Below are 15,068 nucleotides of genomic sequence, written 5' to 3' on the forward strand. Positions count from 1 at the left end.
TGGCAGGGGCCCCTTCCCAGCCCCAAGGCAAGCTTCTCACTGGGAAACCTCTGTCTCAGCCGCCCCTGCTCACTGACCGGGACCGACAGGCTGCTCTGTTCACAGAGGACACCCAAGCTACACGAGGCTAATTAACCCCCTGAGGTAATTAGGCTATAATTGATTTTCCCAGTGAACATATCAGCGGGAATTGGAGGCCCCGATCTCCTGTTGGTGTGTTGCAAGTTGAAACTGTTGAGAAATGAAATAGCATCTTTAGGGACAGGCAAATCCATGCTGCCTCCCAAGCCACGCAGGGGCTATCGCTCTGGACAGAACGTGCAGGAGGGAGCATGCAGGCCTGGAACGTTTTGCTCACTATTATCTGGATTACTTTCTTTCATCTCCTACCCCCCACCTGATCCTCTTTTCTCTGTAAAAGTCATTTTCTATTTCTTTAACTTTTCATTTCTAAAATAATTTCAGGCTTATAAAAAGGTACAAAAATAGTACAAAGAACTTTCATATACCCTTCACCCAGATTTGCTAAAGTTAGCATCTTACATAACCACAGTACAATTATCAAAATTAGGAAATTAGCATTGATACAATAATACTATCTAATATACATGCCTTATTAACATGTTGCCAACTGTCCCACTGGTGTCCTTTTTCTGGCCCAGTATCCAATGCAGGGTCCCACGTGACATTCCACTGTGATGTCTCCTTAGTCCTTTAATCCTCAGACTTTCTGTGTTTTCCTGTCTTTCATGACCTTGATACTGTTGGCAAGAACAGACCAGTTATTTTGCAGAATGTCCCTCAATTTGGATTTGTCTGATGCTGCCTCATGATTAAATTCAGGTTATATATTTTTGGCAAGAAGTAGTAAAAAAACAAAAATGTATGGTCCTCGTCAAAAGGGCACAAGAGCCAACGTGAAGGGGATCTCAAAGACCAAATCTGGGTAGTGTGAGCAAGAAAAGAAATAATGATAAGTGGAATAAAATAAGAGTCCATGGTCCTTATGGATAGAAATAAACAATATGCAAATAAATAAATAATGGAGGAGAAAGAATTATGGAAATAGAAATCATCGTTTGGCAAAGTACACACTAATAATTGGTTCAGAAATGAGCAGACGAAGGTATGATGAAAAACAGGATATTTATGTAGCCTTCAGCCATCGCCCCATAAAATACTTACCAATTCTAACAAGAGTAAAGTAACTTCTTGGTGAAGAAACCTGTTGGAACCCACCTTAACCAAGTGGTCAAAGTTGACAAAAGCAATAATGGGAAGAAATCCACCTCATGTACCTTTCAGCAGAGTGTTCCAAGAAGGGCACAACCTCATTTTTATGGCATTTTTGGCAAGAATGCATCATTTATGAAAAGTAACCTTTTAGGAGAATCAATTCATTTTCTTTACATAGCTTTCTTGGCCAATCCCTTCAGAGTGGCATTGATCTTCTCCCTAAACCTCTTAGTCACTGGAATTCTACAAGGTGCATATTCTGTTATGCTGTGGTCCCCAACCCCCGGGCCAGCCATGGACCGGTTACTACTGTTCCTGGCCTTTCAGAACCAGGTCACACAGCAGGAGGTAAGCAGTAGACGAGACAGCAAAGCTTTGTCTGTATTTACAGCCACTTTTATCACTTGCGTCCCTGCCTCCTGTCGCTCAGCTGAGGCATTAGATTCTCCCAGCAGCGTGAACCCTACTGTAATCTGTGCGCTCTAGGGATCTAGGTTGCATGCTCCTTATGAGAATCTAATGTCCCCCCACAGTCCATGGAAAAATCGTCTTCCCTGAAACTGGTGTCGGGTGCCAAAAAGGTTGGGAGCTGCTGCTTTTTATGCAGACCTCCTTGTCTCTAGCCCCTATCTTGGAAACGTGTACCCACCCTCCCCAGGGCAGCCCTCAGTGAGGCCAACAGAAGCCACTTATTCCAAAGAGCCTTCTTGAAAGGTAAAAAGGGAAGGATTCTCTGATGCCCTGTGATAGGTGCCCTGGGGTTAGGGGGAATGTGGGGAGGCAGAAATTCCAGTCCTAGAAATGGATGTATCCTGCCTGGGAGATGAGAAATAAACAAGATGACCTCAAAGGAGGTTCTACTTTAGGAAAAGGAGTAGGCTCAGGCATAGTTAGATAAACAGCTGTGTTCTTCCCTAACCCCTCCTTACCCCAGTCTCCATGGCAACCAAGCCCACCCCTAGGGACCCATCTTTTATGGCAGCTTCATGTAGGACAAGTTGTACAGGCTATTGAATTTCTCAGTTTGCATAAACTTCAAGTGAGGACCCCCTCAGGACCCACCGTCTGCTCCTTCTCTGCCAGTTCATGGTGTGATAATGATGCTGTCCTCCGAGGGAGGCATCCCGGCTGCTCCCATTTCCAGCTGTCACCCTGGGTGTCTGTGCACGTGTCACCTGCTCAACCCCAGGAACAGGAGACGTGCAGAGGACTGGAAAGCCTGTGAGGTTCCAGGCCTGCCACATTTCTCTTTTCCTCAGCCTGTGCTCCAGGACCTGGTGGGACCTCAAAAAGAAGGGTGTTATGAGCCCCTCACAGAAAAGGAAGGCCCAGAGAAAACATTTCCTAAAAAGCTGTGAGTGGGCAGGATCTAGCAGAAAGGAAAAGGAGGCTGAATATGTTCTCAGGAAAATGAAATCGGGGAGGGCAAAGGGATGCGGAGCTAACATGCAGAGGTCTCTATACCCAGTGAGGGTCTCAGCTTCCTAGGGGACCCATAGCAAAGTATCACAGGGACTTACACAACTGGAATGTGTCTGCTCACAGTCCTGGAGGCTAGAAGTCCAAGACCAGGGTGTCAGCAGTGTGGGTTCCTTCTGAGAGCTGTGACCGAGAATCTGCTCAGGCTTCCCTCCTTGCCTGTGGCAGTTGCTGGCAATCTTTGGCGTTTCTTGGTTTATAGATGCCTCAGCCTGGTTTCTGCCTTCTTGTTCACACGTGTCCTGCCCATGTGTGTGTGTGTGTCTATCTCACTAATTTTTTAAATAGTAAGGCTGTGTCTCTTCTTTACCCTTTGGGTAAGATCAAGTATAAAATCAATACCCAGACATATTAGATTAAGGCCCACCCTCATGACCTCATTTTAACATGACTACCTCTATGGCTACCCTGTCTCCAAATAAAGTCACACTCTGAGCTACTGGGATTTAGGAGGACAAAATTGAACTCATGAGAGTGAACAAGCATTCTGAACAAAGGGAGTTGTCACAATCCCAAATAAGTTATTTCACTCATCAAATGAATATTTAATTAGTGACTGCTGGGTGCCATGTACCGTGCTATACTTGACAGTGCTTAGGTGCACATGCTTAGGTGAGCAGGTGAGCAGGCAGGGTGCAGCCTCTCCTGGAGTAACCCTAGCCTATCCTTGGATGTGAGGCCCCTAGAAGAGCCTGGAACTACCTGCCCTGGAGCCACCGTGCTTCCTTCAAACGGCCTGAGCCTACACCCTTTGCATTTACCTCCTGTGGAAAGAGGACTGTGGCAGGGATATAGGTCTCCACAGCCAACAAGGGCACTCACCTTGTGCCAGTCACATGAACAGAGCAGCCATCATTCTAATTCTGAGAGTCTCAGTAATAGTAATTGATTTTCTTTAACAAGACTCTACCATGCTCTGTGCACATTTCTACTCCTCCAAACAATCCTGAAAGATGGCTATTCTTATTTTCATGTAGGAGGTGGGAAAACTGTACTTAGGGAAGTAAAGAATTTGCTCAAAGTCACACATCTGGTTTGTGGCAGAACAGAAGTTGAAAACCAGGACCTTCTGACTCCCCCCACCATGCCATGCTGCCTGTCTTGGTCAGAGAGATGAAGAGTGGGTATTCCTTGGCTATACATTCTCCCACCTCACCCCCTCCCCAAAGTGTGCCAAGTGTCTATGTTCAGGATCAGAGTCCTCTTGGAAGATACTGAAAGATGCCAGGCAAACTGGGCACACTGGTCACCCTTTGTGTCAGGCCTCAAAGGAACCTGCATATACTATATTCCTAAACATAATGGGGTCCTGATGTATTTCTATGAGTAGGGGGAAAAGAACAACAAGAAGGAATTTGGGGGTGCATTTGAACTTAGGATAATCACTTCTTGCCTGTTAGGGTAAGCTTTACCTTAACTCTTGCCCCAGGTATTTCTTAAAGCTACCTTTAATCTGGATTCAGTTAAGCCCGCCAATGGGATGATTCAGCTGTGCCCACCAATGGGATGATAGTTAAGTGAGAGCTGGATTCCTCGGCCTGGCAGCTCTCACCTGTCAACCATCTCAGCCTGACGGGAAAGCCCAGAGGATGAGACCCATGTGGTTCATACCTGCAAATGAGAACAGAGATCAGGGTGGAGTAAAGGCCAAGCAGGCTTGAGATACAGAGGCTGAATCCCCAGAATTGGTGCCCTCACGGAGTGACCAGGCACCTGCCACCCTTCAGGTGTGAATATTCCTGTGTGTTCCTGAAGCCACTCACCACACTTCCCAGTAAGGCCACACCGATGCCAGGTGGGGGTGAGGGGTGGGGTTAGGTTTACGTTTGCCTCTCCACTGACCACCCTGTAGCTTTGACTTTATAAATTTTCCAACCATGGCAACTTCTCCAACACCGCCGTGCTTAAGGAACATAAATTCTCTTTAACATTATCTTTGGTACATGTACCTAGGAAAGAAAATCAATTGTAGTAAACCAGGTACACTGCCCTCCAAAACCAAGCTCAAATAATTTTTGATGCCTTAATAGTTGGGGATGACCCATCACTCCTGCTGGCTTCTGTACTCCACTTGCCCAAACCATTGAAAGTAGTAGATTGTATTTTCCTGGATTCTCTCTGTTGCAAATATGTTTGCAAAACTCTTTTGGAAACTAGGACATTTACATCTATTTATCCGCAAGACTGCACCAAATCTCTGCAGGACAGGCCAAAAGCCACCTGCCCAGAGCCACAGTGACTCACTGCAAAGTTCCCAGTAAATAAATAAATAAGTCAGACAGCTTTCCTGAGAAACAAGCCAGCACTCTGATCTTCCGTTCATTTATTTGTAGGCCTCATTAATATAACATCACTGCAACAAACAGCTAACGGGGGATGGTGTCAGGATGAATAATGGAGTTACTCTGCTGAGATAACAATTAGGTTTTGAATGTACTATCAGCTAAGACAGAGCCAGCCAGGATTCATGCCAGGCAGGAAAGCTGGTGCCCCCGGTACCATAGATTCCTACAGAGCCATCAGCTGGGCTCTAGGCTATCCTGAATCGTGTGCACAGACATGCTCACATACACACACACGTGCACACACACCAAGCTGGCAAAGACTGTGACAATTTGCTTTCCTGTCCCAGTGCCTAGGTATCTTTGGGAGTCAGGATAGAATGGAAACTTGCAGGCACAAAGTTGGCATCACTGCCCTCTAAATTCAGGAAAACACTAAGGTACAGGAAAGAAGCAAGTGGCGTAGGAAGGAGAGGACGAGCTGCCTACATCTTACAGCTGTCCTCACTGGCTGGTCCTGATTAAGGAGCTCCTCAGGGCAGGGCCTACCTGAAATCCCATACAAAAGCTTTTAATGCAAAGCATGACCATCTGTTTGAGACGCTGATGGGGCCAAGGCCACCCTGGAATGGATCCCCCCCCCCCCAGGAGGCTGTGATGTCAGCCTCTCCTGTCTCCTCTTACAAACCTCCATGGTGAGGACTGACTGCCTCCTGGAGGCTGTAGCAAGAGGAGCACAGGCCCATTAAAGAGGCCACCAACACCGTGCTGAGCAATGTCTCCACCACAAGTTTGCTCCTGGACTGAGCACCACCAAGAACAACACATGCACAGGACACTGTGAGAACAAAGCCACTTTTCCCATGGACTTCAGCTAGCCTGACTCCTGCCCGAGCTTCTTAATCATAAAGTAGTCATGAGAAAAATCATAGCTAACATTCAGTCAGTGCTTCCCATGCTCCTCACACTGCTCTTAGCTCCTCACATCTGTCATCGCATGTAGACCTCACAGCAGTTTTTATGAGCCAGAAGTTACAATATTAGACCCATTTTACAGATATGGAAACTAAGGCTCTATGAAGTATGTTGATTTTCTTGAAGTCACATTGCTAGTTAAATTTTAGGACTATGATTTAGCCTTCAGCTCCTCGACTCTAGAGCACTCGCTTTTGGCCAGTATGCACACACACTATCCTTCATCTCTTTCCTGAGTTCACCTAGACAAACAGAGTTGCCTATCCACAGAGCCAGAGCAGGGAATGGAGCTGGCACCAAACTCTTCCTGAAGAGAGTGGAAGAATGATGAGCTTCCTGTGATCTCCTCTGGGGAGACAGGACATGCACAAGGAGAGAGGACAAAGGGGCAAGGTCAAAGGGGATATGGACAATCACTGGGGTGGGTGCAGAGAGGAGATAGGATAGTTGCTCAGAAGCTCAGAGAGAGCTGCAATAAATAAAATAAATGCAAAGCCAACTCCAGTGCTCCTTGATAAGCAGCAAAATATGGCCTTAGCAAGGGAGAGGGACTGGACAACCCAACCAGAGGACTCCAAGAGTAGGTTGATGACCTAGGGGCCACCCCCAGGGCAGGAAGGGCTGAAGGATGGTCAACTCAGGCAGTGCTATGTGGAGGCCAAAAGCAGAGCTCGGTAGACCTGGCTGCTAGTTCCCTGTGGAATACTGAACAAGTTCTTTAACCTCTGTGGGACCCTATTCTCCATATGTAAAACAGGAATAATAACAATTCACAGCTTGTTTTGAGCCCTAACTGTGATAATTGCAGACTCATTATGAGCACTTAATACATATAAAATGGTAGCCACCAGAATCTGGAATACTGGAAGTGGAGCCTTGCTTCTGTTTTCTCTCCCACCATCTCTAAGAGCCAGGTGATATAACCAGAGGAAGAAGAAGATGGGGTCACAGGATGGGAGCAGGGCTTTGTGATGTTCCTCTGAGCCCTGAAGCCCCTACTCTGATGGAGGCCCAAGGCTGCCCCTCTGATACTCTGTCAAAATCTGAACCCAGGCATGGCCTGACTAAGCGCTCCCTTCCCAGTCCACCAAGCCCCCAGGCCTTCCAGCGCCTCTCCCTCTGCTCCCCATGCAGCCCTTCGCATCTCCCCAGCTGTAATTAATCGACTGCATCTGCTCTCACCCTTGGGCAGCTCTGTGGCACAGTTCCCTCTGAACTGTTCAATTAGTGGCTGCAAGAATGAGGGCGAGTGCAACATCACCGCACTGCTTTCCAGGTCGCAGCACCCACGGAGGAAAACAAACATGACAGAGTCTGGCAGGAATACAGATCCGGCTGGGGAGCCCCGGCGCTCACCAGCTCTCAGTTGGGCTGTGCATCTGTCCACGTGGGATCTGAGCAGGTGGAGAAGTGGCTCCCTAAACCAGAGGTTCCTAGACTCTTTGGGAGGGCCTCAGTAGAAGGTAGGAACCTCCCAGTTAGTTTCCCACTGTGTGCACCTTGGCCTAGGCATGCCTGCCTGACCTCACATCCTGCTGGCCCAATCTTTCTGGCTTATGATGAGCAGATCAAAAAGTACACGGCCAGGACTTGGACTGGCCAGCTTACACACGGACATGCTCAGCGACTGCTTCCAAGGCAGGGTGTGGGGCTACTAGCCAGAGCCTTCTACCCTAAAGTGTTTCCCATGTTTTTCTTATGAATCCTGCAAAAGTTAATTTTTTTATTCTGTAGCTGCTCGATATGCTAATACCCTTAAGATGAGGTAATAACACAACTTAAAGTCCCATCAGGGTGCACATACTGACCAGGTGCAGTGGCTCATGCCTATAATCCCAACATTCCGAGGTAAAAGGATCACGTGAGCTCAGGAGTTTGAGATGAGCCTGAGCAAGAGTGAGACCTTGTCTCTATAAAAAATATTTAAAAATTAGCCAAGCAGGCCTGGCTGCTTGGGAGGCTGAAGCAGGAGGGTCATTTGAGGCCAGGAGTTTGAGGTTGCAGTGAGATACGGTGATGCCACTGTTCTCTGGGCAACAGAATACAAAACAAAACAAAATGCAACTTTCTTTAGGAAGGAGAGAAAAGAAAGGTGACTAAAATGGGGGGAAGGAACCCCAGAGAAGAAAATGAGAAAGAATGTGAGAAAGATACCAAATGTTTACCCTCTGCTAGGTTTTGCCCATGGCCAGCCTGGTTAATGGTGTGTGTGACAAGCAAAGGAAGTCATCTTCACAGACCCTCCTTACTGCGCAGCAGCCAGTCAGGCCTTTACTCAAGCCACAAGCCTGGTATGGGTCACTACACTCTCAGAGGATGCACAGAAATCCCCCAGTCCAGAGAGAAGCATCTGGAATGATCAAAGGGTTTAGACAACAAGATCTTCAGAGAACAGGCTGGCAGAATTGCAGAAGCAAAGGCCAGGGGTGACTTAATTGCTGTCCTCAGTATCTGAAAGATGTTTGATGAGGAGGCAGCTGTTCAGCCCTCCATTCGGTGAGGAATCAAGCCAGAAATCGGCTTAAATTAAAGCAAGAGAGATTGCAGGAAAACCTTCTTAATGATCTCCATGCTAGAGTACCACATCACTTTCAAGCAACACTTAGGCTTCTCCATTCTTCCAGTCGTCATTAAAGAGCACAGTTTGTTCTGGACTCCGGTTGAAATCAGCATTTCCTAGTAACAGAGAATTGAGGATATTTATTGACAGTTGCTGTTTCAGGTTATGTGCTGAGAATTAAGTTACTAAGAGAAGCAAGACAGTTGCTATCCCAACATACTTACTGTCCTATCGAAGAAATGAGCAGTTACAGTCCAGTGTAGCGACTGTGATCTTAGAGATATTTTTGTTTTTTTTAACTTTCATCCATGTTGCCTGACTTCACACATTTATTTTTTCTTTTTCTTATTACATCATAACTATGTTTACACAGGGCAATGGGAAACCTAAGAGAAGGGACCCCATGGAATCAGTGGAGGCCTCGTAGAGGAGGCATCTTGAGCAGAGCCTTGAGGCTGGGGAGGCACCTGTGGGGGACTTGCTTGGCCAGCAGAGAGGACTCAGTGTCCAATGCATGTAGGCTTCCCACCCTCTAACTGGGGGGAGAAGGAAAAGGAGCCTCTATTTTAGGGATTTTTTATTATTTTTACTTTTTAAACTTTTTTGTCAAAAACGAAGTCACAACTCCACACATTAGTCTAGGCCTGCGTACACGGTGGGTCGGGGTCATGCTTGTCCCTATCTTCCCTCCCCCACCTCTTGTCCCACTGGAAGGTGTTTGGGGCAGTAACATGCATGGAGCTGTCATCTCCTATAACAGTGCCTCCTCCCACAACACCTCTGAGGCTGTTTTACAGTTAACCCTTTTTGAAAAATAAGTAGACAAATAATGATTAAAAGCATAGTATAGCAAACACATAAAACCAGTAACCTGGTAGTTGATCATCATTATCAGACCTTACATACTGCACAGACTGCATGTGCTATACCTTGAGACACCTGGCAGTGTGGGGGGTTGTTTACAAGAGCGTCACCACACACACATGAATAATGTGTTGTGCTGTGATGGTAGAGTGGCATCACCAGGGGATGGGACACTCACAGCTCCATTGTAATCCTGTGAGTCTGATGTTAACCAAAACATTATTCTGTGGCTATGACTGTGGTCTGTGAGAGGCCTGAGCCAGAACTCTGTGGCACCTCAGTTGTGAGGGACGGGCAGAAGAGAAGCACACAGGTAGAGCCAGCATGAAACGCAGAGTACAGCCACAGTAACCCCCTTTACTCCAACCTGGAAACAGCAGGTGCTTCTAGGGTCTTTTTTTTTTAGACAGAACCTCAAGCTATCCCCCTGGGTAGAGTGCCATGGCATCACACTCACAGCAACCTCCAACTCCTGGGCTCAAGCAAGTCTCCTGCCTCAGCCTCCCAAGTAGCTGGGACTACAGGCGCCCGCCACAGCGCCTGGCCATTTTTTGGTTGCAGCAATCATTGTTGTTTGGCGGGCCCAGGCTGGGGATTCGAACCCACCACCTTAGGTGTATGTGGCTGATGCCTTAGCCGCTTGAGCCACAGGCGCCAAGCCGCTTCTAGGATCTTCTTTGCCCAATCTCCTACTTCTAGCTCTCACTTCTAAGGTCCACAGTGAGAGAATTGAGATAGATTTCTAGTCCTCAGTATAGAAAGGCCTAAGGATGAAATTAGTCAGTATCTAAAGGTCTTCCCAGCTGATCTGACAGGTTTTCATCTTCCTTCCCTCCTCTTATCCCACCCACCATGCAACTTGCACACACACACACACACCCCAAACTGTCATTTGTTTTCATGGGTATCTCTTTCAGGGTGACTTCCCTGAAAGAGTTCATCGAACACATTGTGAAATTTTGTACCTACCCAAGATTGGCTAATGGTCAGGGGAAGAAATGGCCAGAGGGAGGGAGGAGGGAACAAAGACCATTTTAGACAAGGCCAATGTCCCTCCAAACTTACTTGGGGGTGAAATGTGAATTCTATCTCAAAATATGGTCCTGTGCAGGATCCAGAACCCCCGCCCCAAAGCCAAGGCCCAGGTCTGGCACCACCACAGCCCCCTGTCCAAGCTCAGGCTGCAGGTGTTCTCCCAACAGGCCATGAGCAGCCCAGGTCACCCAGCATCTCAGCTATGAGCTTCTTGATCTGTATGTTGTCCTACCAGACTGATAACAGGATTTCTATCCTCTCTCACCCTACCAACTTCAACATGCCATGTTTTTATCATTTAGGAAGGCATAGGTGCAGAGAAACACAGGGAAGGCATTTACTAATCATCAAGACCTGCTTTCTAAGCAAGCATACTGGGAAATTTCCAAATGTTATCTCACTTAGTCTTCACATCATCCCCATGAGGCAAGCATTATTATCTGTTTTCATATGAGGACATTGAGATTCAAGGTCACATAGCTCATAGGTAGCAGAGCTAGTGTTTAAATTCAGGCCTGTCTGACTCCAGAGCTTATTGTCTTCCTGCTGCAGGCCCTAATCAAACATCAAATTGTCTCTCTTCCTTGCCTCAAAGTAGCCAGCAGCATAAGGGCCATCTGGTCAAGACAAGCAGACCTGACTAGTATCCCAGCCATAGTTTGTCCCCTTCTGTCAGTGGGGAACTCCATGTGACTCTACCCTGCGCTCTCACCCTCCCCTCTGTGGGAGGCTAACTGTCCCCTCCACCATAGCCCACAGCTCCTTCCAGATCTGGAAGGACTTCCCTAGAGTTCTCCAAACCTCCAAATGGGAGCTGGGAATCAACCAACTTCCCATTATAGACCATGTGGGAAGGCTAGACTTCTCTCCAGAGAGAACCAATATTGTGGAATGTAGCCCTGGGGCCCTGTAATCTAATGCTGATTTTTAGAGAGAGCCATGGTGGCAGAGTCCCCAGGGGAACTTGAGCCTGGTCTGAGATTATGTCCTGCGGGGATCCTGTTCAGTCCCTCTCTGGAGAAGAAACCCTTTCCCACCAAGCCTCCCTTCCATGGCCTCCTCATAATACTTGGTCCTGAAGAGAAATGGAGGAAGTAGGATGATAGTCCTCACTGCCCCAGCCCACCATGCATATGGTGTGGCCCTTAGAACCTTCTCAGCTAACTAGAAGGCCTCATGTGGCAGGGGCTGTCTTCTGTGGGGTGCCTTTGTCAGGGAAGGAATGAAGAGCATGTCCAAAGGCACATTAAAGGGTATTATGTATGAAGGCACCCCTGATATTTGGGAAGGTCATGGATAACTTACTGTAGAATGGAAGACATGGCCAAAGAGGTGGCACATGAAGGACCACAGATGCCAGGCCAGCATTAGGAATTCAGGCCTTGGTCTTGGTGGTGGTCAGAGCTATTGATGATTTTTAGAGCAACAGTCTATAACCTGCTGAAGCATGTGTGCATGAAGGTCACCCTGGCAGCTATGAGGAAGCAAGATTTACATGGAGACCATTGTGGTTAGTGTGGGTAAGAGATTACAGGGCTCTGCTGAAAACCTATTGTGGAACACATGAATGCAAAAGACACCCAGGAATGAGAACCAATAGGGCCTGGTGACATTTTCTGTTTTTGTTTTTGTTTTTGGTTTTTTTGAGTCTCACTATGTGGCCCTCAGTAGAGTGCTGTGGCATCAGAGCTCACAGCAACCTCAAACTCCTGGGCCTAAGTGATTCTCTTGCCTCAGCCTCCCAAGTAGCTGGGACTACAGGTGCCTGCCACAGTGCCCAGCTATTTTTTGTTGCAGTTGTTATTCTTGTTGTTTAGCTGGCCTGGGCCGGGTTCTAACCCACCAGCTTCAGTGTATGTGGCTGGCGCCACAACCACTGTACTACAGGCGCCAAGCCTGGCCTGGTGACCTTCTTTGTTATACTTGGTAGGGGAGGTAAAGGGGATGGTTGGAAGGTGCTTGCAAGATTCCTGGCTGGTGTGTGCAGATTCTATTAACCTTAAAGTACAATATAGGGAGGGTAATCAGTTGAGGGTGGGAGGAGAAAAAATTAAGAGTTCAGTTTTAGACATGGTGAAATTTGAGGCACTTGAGGGACACAGATGTGGAAGTAGAGATGTCCAGTAGCAATTAGATATATGGCTGTGGAGCTCAGGAGAGAGGGCCGAGCCAACAATATGGATTTGGAAGTCATCAGTAATAGTGGCCGTGGGAATCCTCTTGCAAATCAAATAATCACCACCTCATCTGTGTTTTGGAAATCCAGACTTTTATACATCAGTTTTGCTTTAAGCAAGGAAGCTGCAAACTATGTCCCTCATAAGCCCTAGGGCATGGTAATTGCTTAGGGGTCTCCTTGAAGTCCCTCACCACCTACCCAGCGCCGGCAGCATAGTACAGAGGATGAAAGAAGACCTCCATGAAGACCCAGCATTCCCCACGCGCTTCCCAAGCCCCATGGACCTAGTTTAATGACCCATGAGGACAGATTCTCTTGGTTTGGATTCCAGCAGCTGTTAGCTACAACTACCCATCTCTTTGACTTGTATCTTCATGCCAAGCTTACAACACTTGCTAATAATTTACCAAAAATAAAAAAATAAAAAGGCCTTCCTTCCCTAAGCAGTGTAAGCTGACTTATGCTTGCGAGCAGCTCTGTGCTAACTAATGGCCCCTACAACACTCCAGTGCCGGCGACCATGTGTCTGCCACCAACCCTTGAATGTTGGAAGAAAAACACTACAATGACTTACTTACCAGCAGGGAGAAGCTACCCTGCGGAACCTGCCAACGCCGCCGAGTATTCACAATGTAATCCCCACATGCTACCTGCAAGACAGAAATATTTTTAGGCTTTCCAGAAAGATTTTATTTCACAGCTTTTCTGAAAGGTTGTAATTAACTACAGCGAGCAAAAGAATGTATTTTTTAAAAATAAAAGTGAGGGAAGGAGAGGGAGCCAATCACCACTGTTTTGTCAGTTCCTCTGGGTAGGTGGGTTCATGCCGTCCAGGTGGCTGGGGGAGGGGCTGGAGGGGCTGGTCATGCTCATTCCAAGAGGATCAAAGGAGAAGCAGGAGTTAAAAGCAGATTCCCCCCCCAACTGATGCTCTCCTGCAGAGGGCATGGAGGCAGCGCCTTCCCGGTTTCTCATTAGTAAGAGTCTGTCTCCTGGAGCTCAGGAGTCCCAGGTCCCTGAGGGAACTGTGCCAGGGGAGAGTGGAACAGCCAGAATGTTTTATTGAGGGATATTTTTAGAGCGCGGGGACAGAAGAGCTATAGGGGCTTCTGGTTCCTCGTGCCAGCTCTTCCCTCCTCAACTTGTCCTTACTTCCCCCATTCTCACTCCCAACATGCGGAGATGCCTCTGGTCTGCTTCACTCTCTCCCTTGACTCAATTCATGTGTCTTATTTATTTTTATTCTTAAAGTGGGATGTTTTATTCTCAAAAAAGGAGATCAGAGCCATAGATAAGGTGACATGGGTAAAATGAGCCCCCAGTTGAGAGTGTTCAGGGCTGGCACAAAGGGAAAGAGGCTCGCTGAGTGGCCAGGGGTCAGGGGAGGAGGCCTGTCCTGGTTCTCATCCCCCCCGCCATCATCTTTTGTCTGCTCGCTCTCACTTGGGGGTCTGTGGCTGGGTTGGTGGCAGAACTCATGGTGCACACCTCCAGGGGTGGGGGAGGAAGGAGGCAGGAAGCATCTCCAGAGCTTTCTACAGCATCTTCACCTATACTCACCTTTCACCTCTGCCCAGGGCACATTGTCTCTGCCACCCACCGGACACGCATCATCACATAACAGCGTTAAGAGGGAGAGAGACACTCATCAGCATATACGGGTTAAGAGGGAAACTGTCCAGAAATGCCCAAGGACCCAGAGCTCCCCACCCCATGCCATCTGGGAGATTCTAGTGGGCCCTTGACTGTGATCAAGTCCCCTTCTCTCCTCCCTCCCTCTTCCATCTTGCCTTTCCTATGGTGTGGTGAAAAGAACACTGGACTTTTTTACTGCTGTGTATACAAGTTATTTGAGGCCTTGGATACACCCTGAACTTCTCTGAGTCTCAATCTTCTTGCTGTAAAATAAGGATCTTCAAATAAGATACTCCACTGTCCCTTCTAGTTCAGAAATTCTGTGTTCCTTTGCTAATCTAGGATTGAGTTCACGTCTAATTTCTTCCTATTTCAGGTAACTGGGCGTTACCTGAACTTATTCACTGGGATCCATTGGATCTCAGAGAACTGCATTTTGCCAAGTACCTGATACCTTGGGAGAACTTGATTCTGCTATTCCCTTTTTTGGTGGGTGGGGTGGTGAGTCAAAGAAAAACGAGACAACATCTGGTGACTAAATTAACCAATGAATAAATAAATGATCTTTGTTAATAAGAAGTCAGAAAAGATTTGGACAATCCTAAAGTTGTTTCTCCTTGGTCCTAACATGTGTCATAGGAGTTTTTTTACAGAACAGTGTCAAACACACTCTCCACCTTTGATCTTGCCCTCTGCAGCCACACCCAATCTGGACTCCTCTGAGCTCCCACTCTCTCTGTATGGACTTCCTCACTGTGCACTCTGAATCAGCTTTATTTATGCACTTCCTTTATCTCATCCTCCTTGACTTTAAGTTCCCTGA

At 47.4% G+C, this 15,068-nt stretch overlaps 1 protein-coding gene across 1 annotated transcript in view; it reads left to right on the top strand.

Annotated features, from left to right (window-relative positions):
- Positions 1–15,068, top strand: part of PLXNA2 (plexin A2) — a 210,109-nt gene that overhangs the window by 161,102 nt on the left and 33,939 nt on the right. The window lies entirely within an intron of this gene.

Source organism: Otolemur garnettii, unplaced genomic scaffold (genome assembly GCF_000181295.1).
Source record: "Otolemur garnettii isolate 467f Iridium unplaced genomic scaffold, OtoGar3 scaffold00055, whole genome shotgun sequence".
Taxonomy (NCBI): Eukaryota; Metazoa; Chordata; class Mammalia; order Primates; family Galagidae; genus Otolemur; species Otolemur garnettii.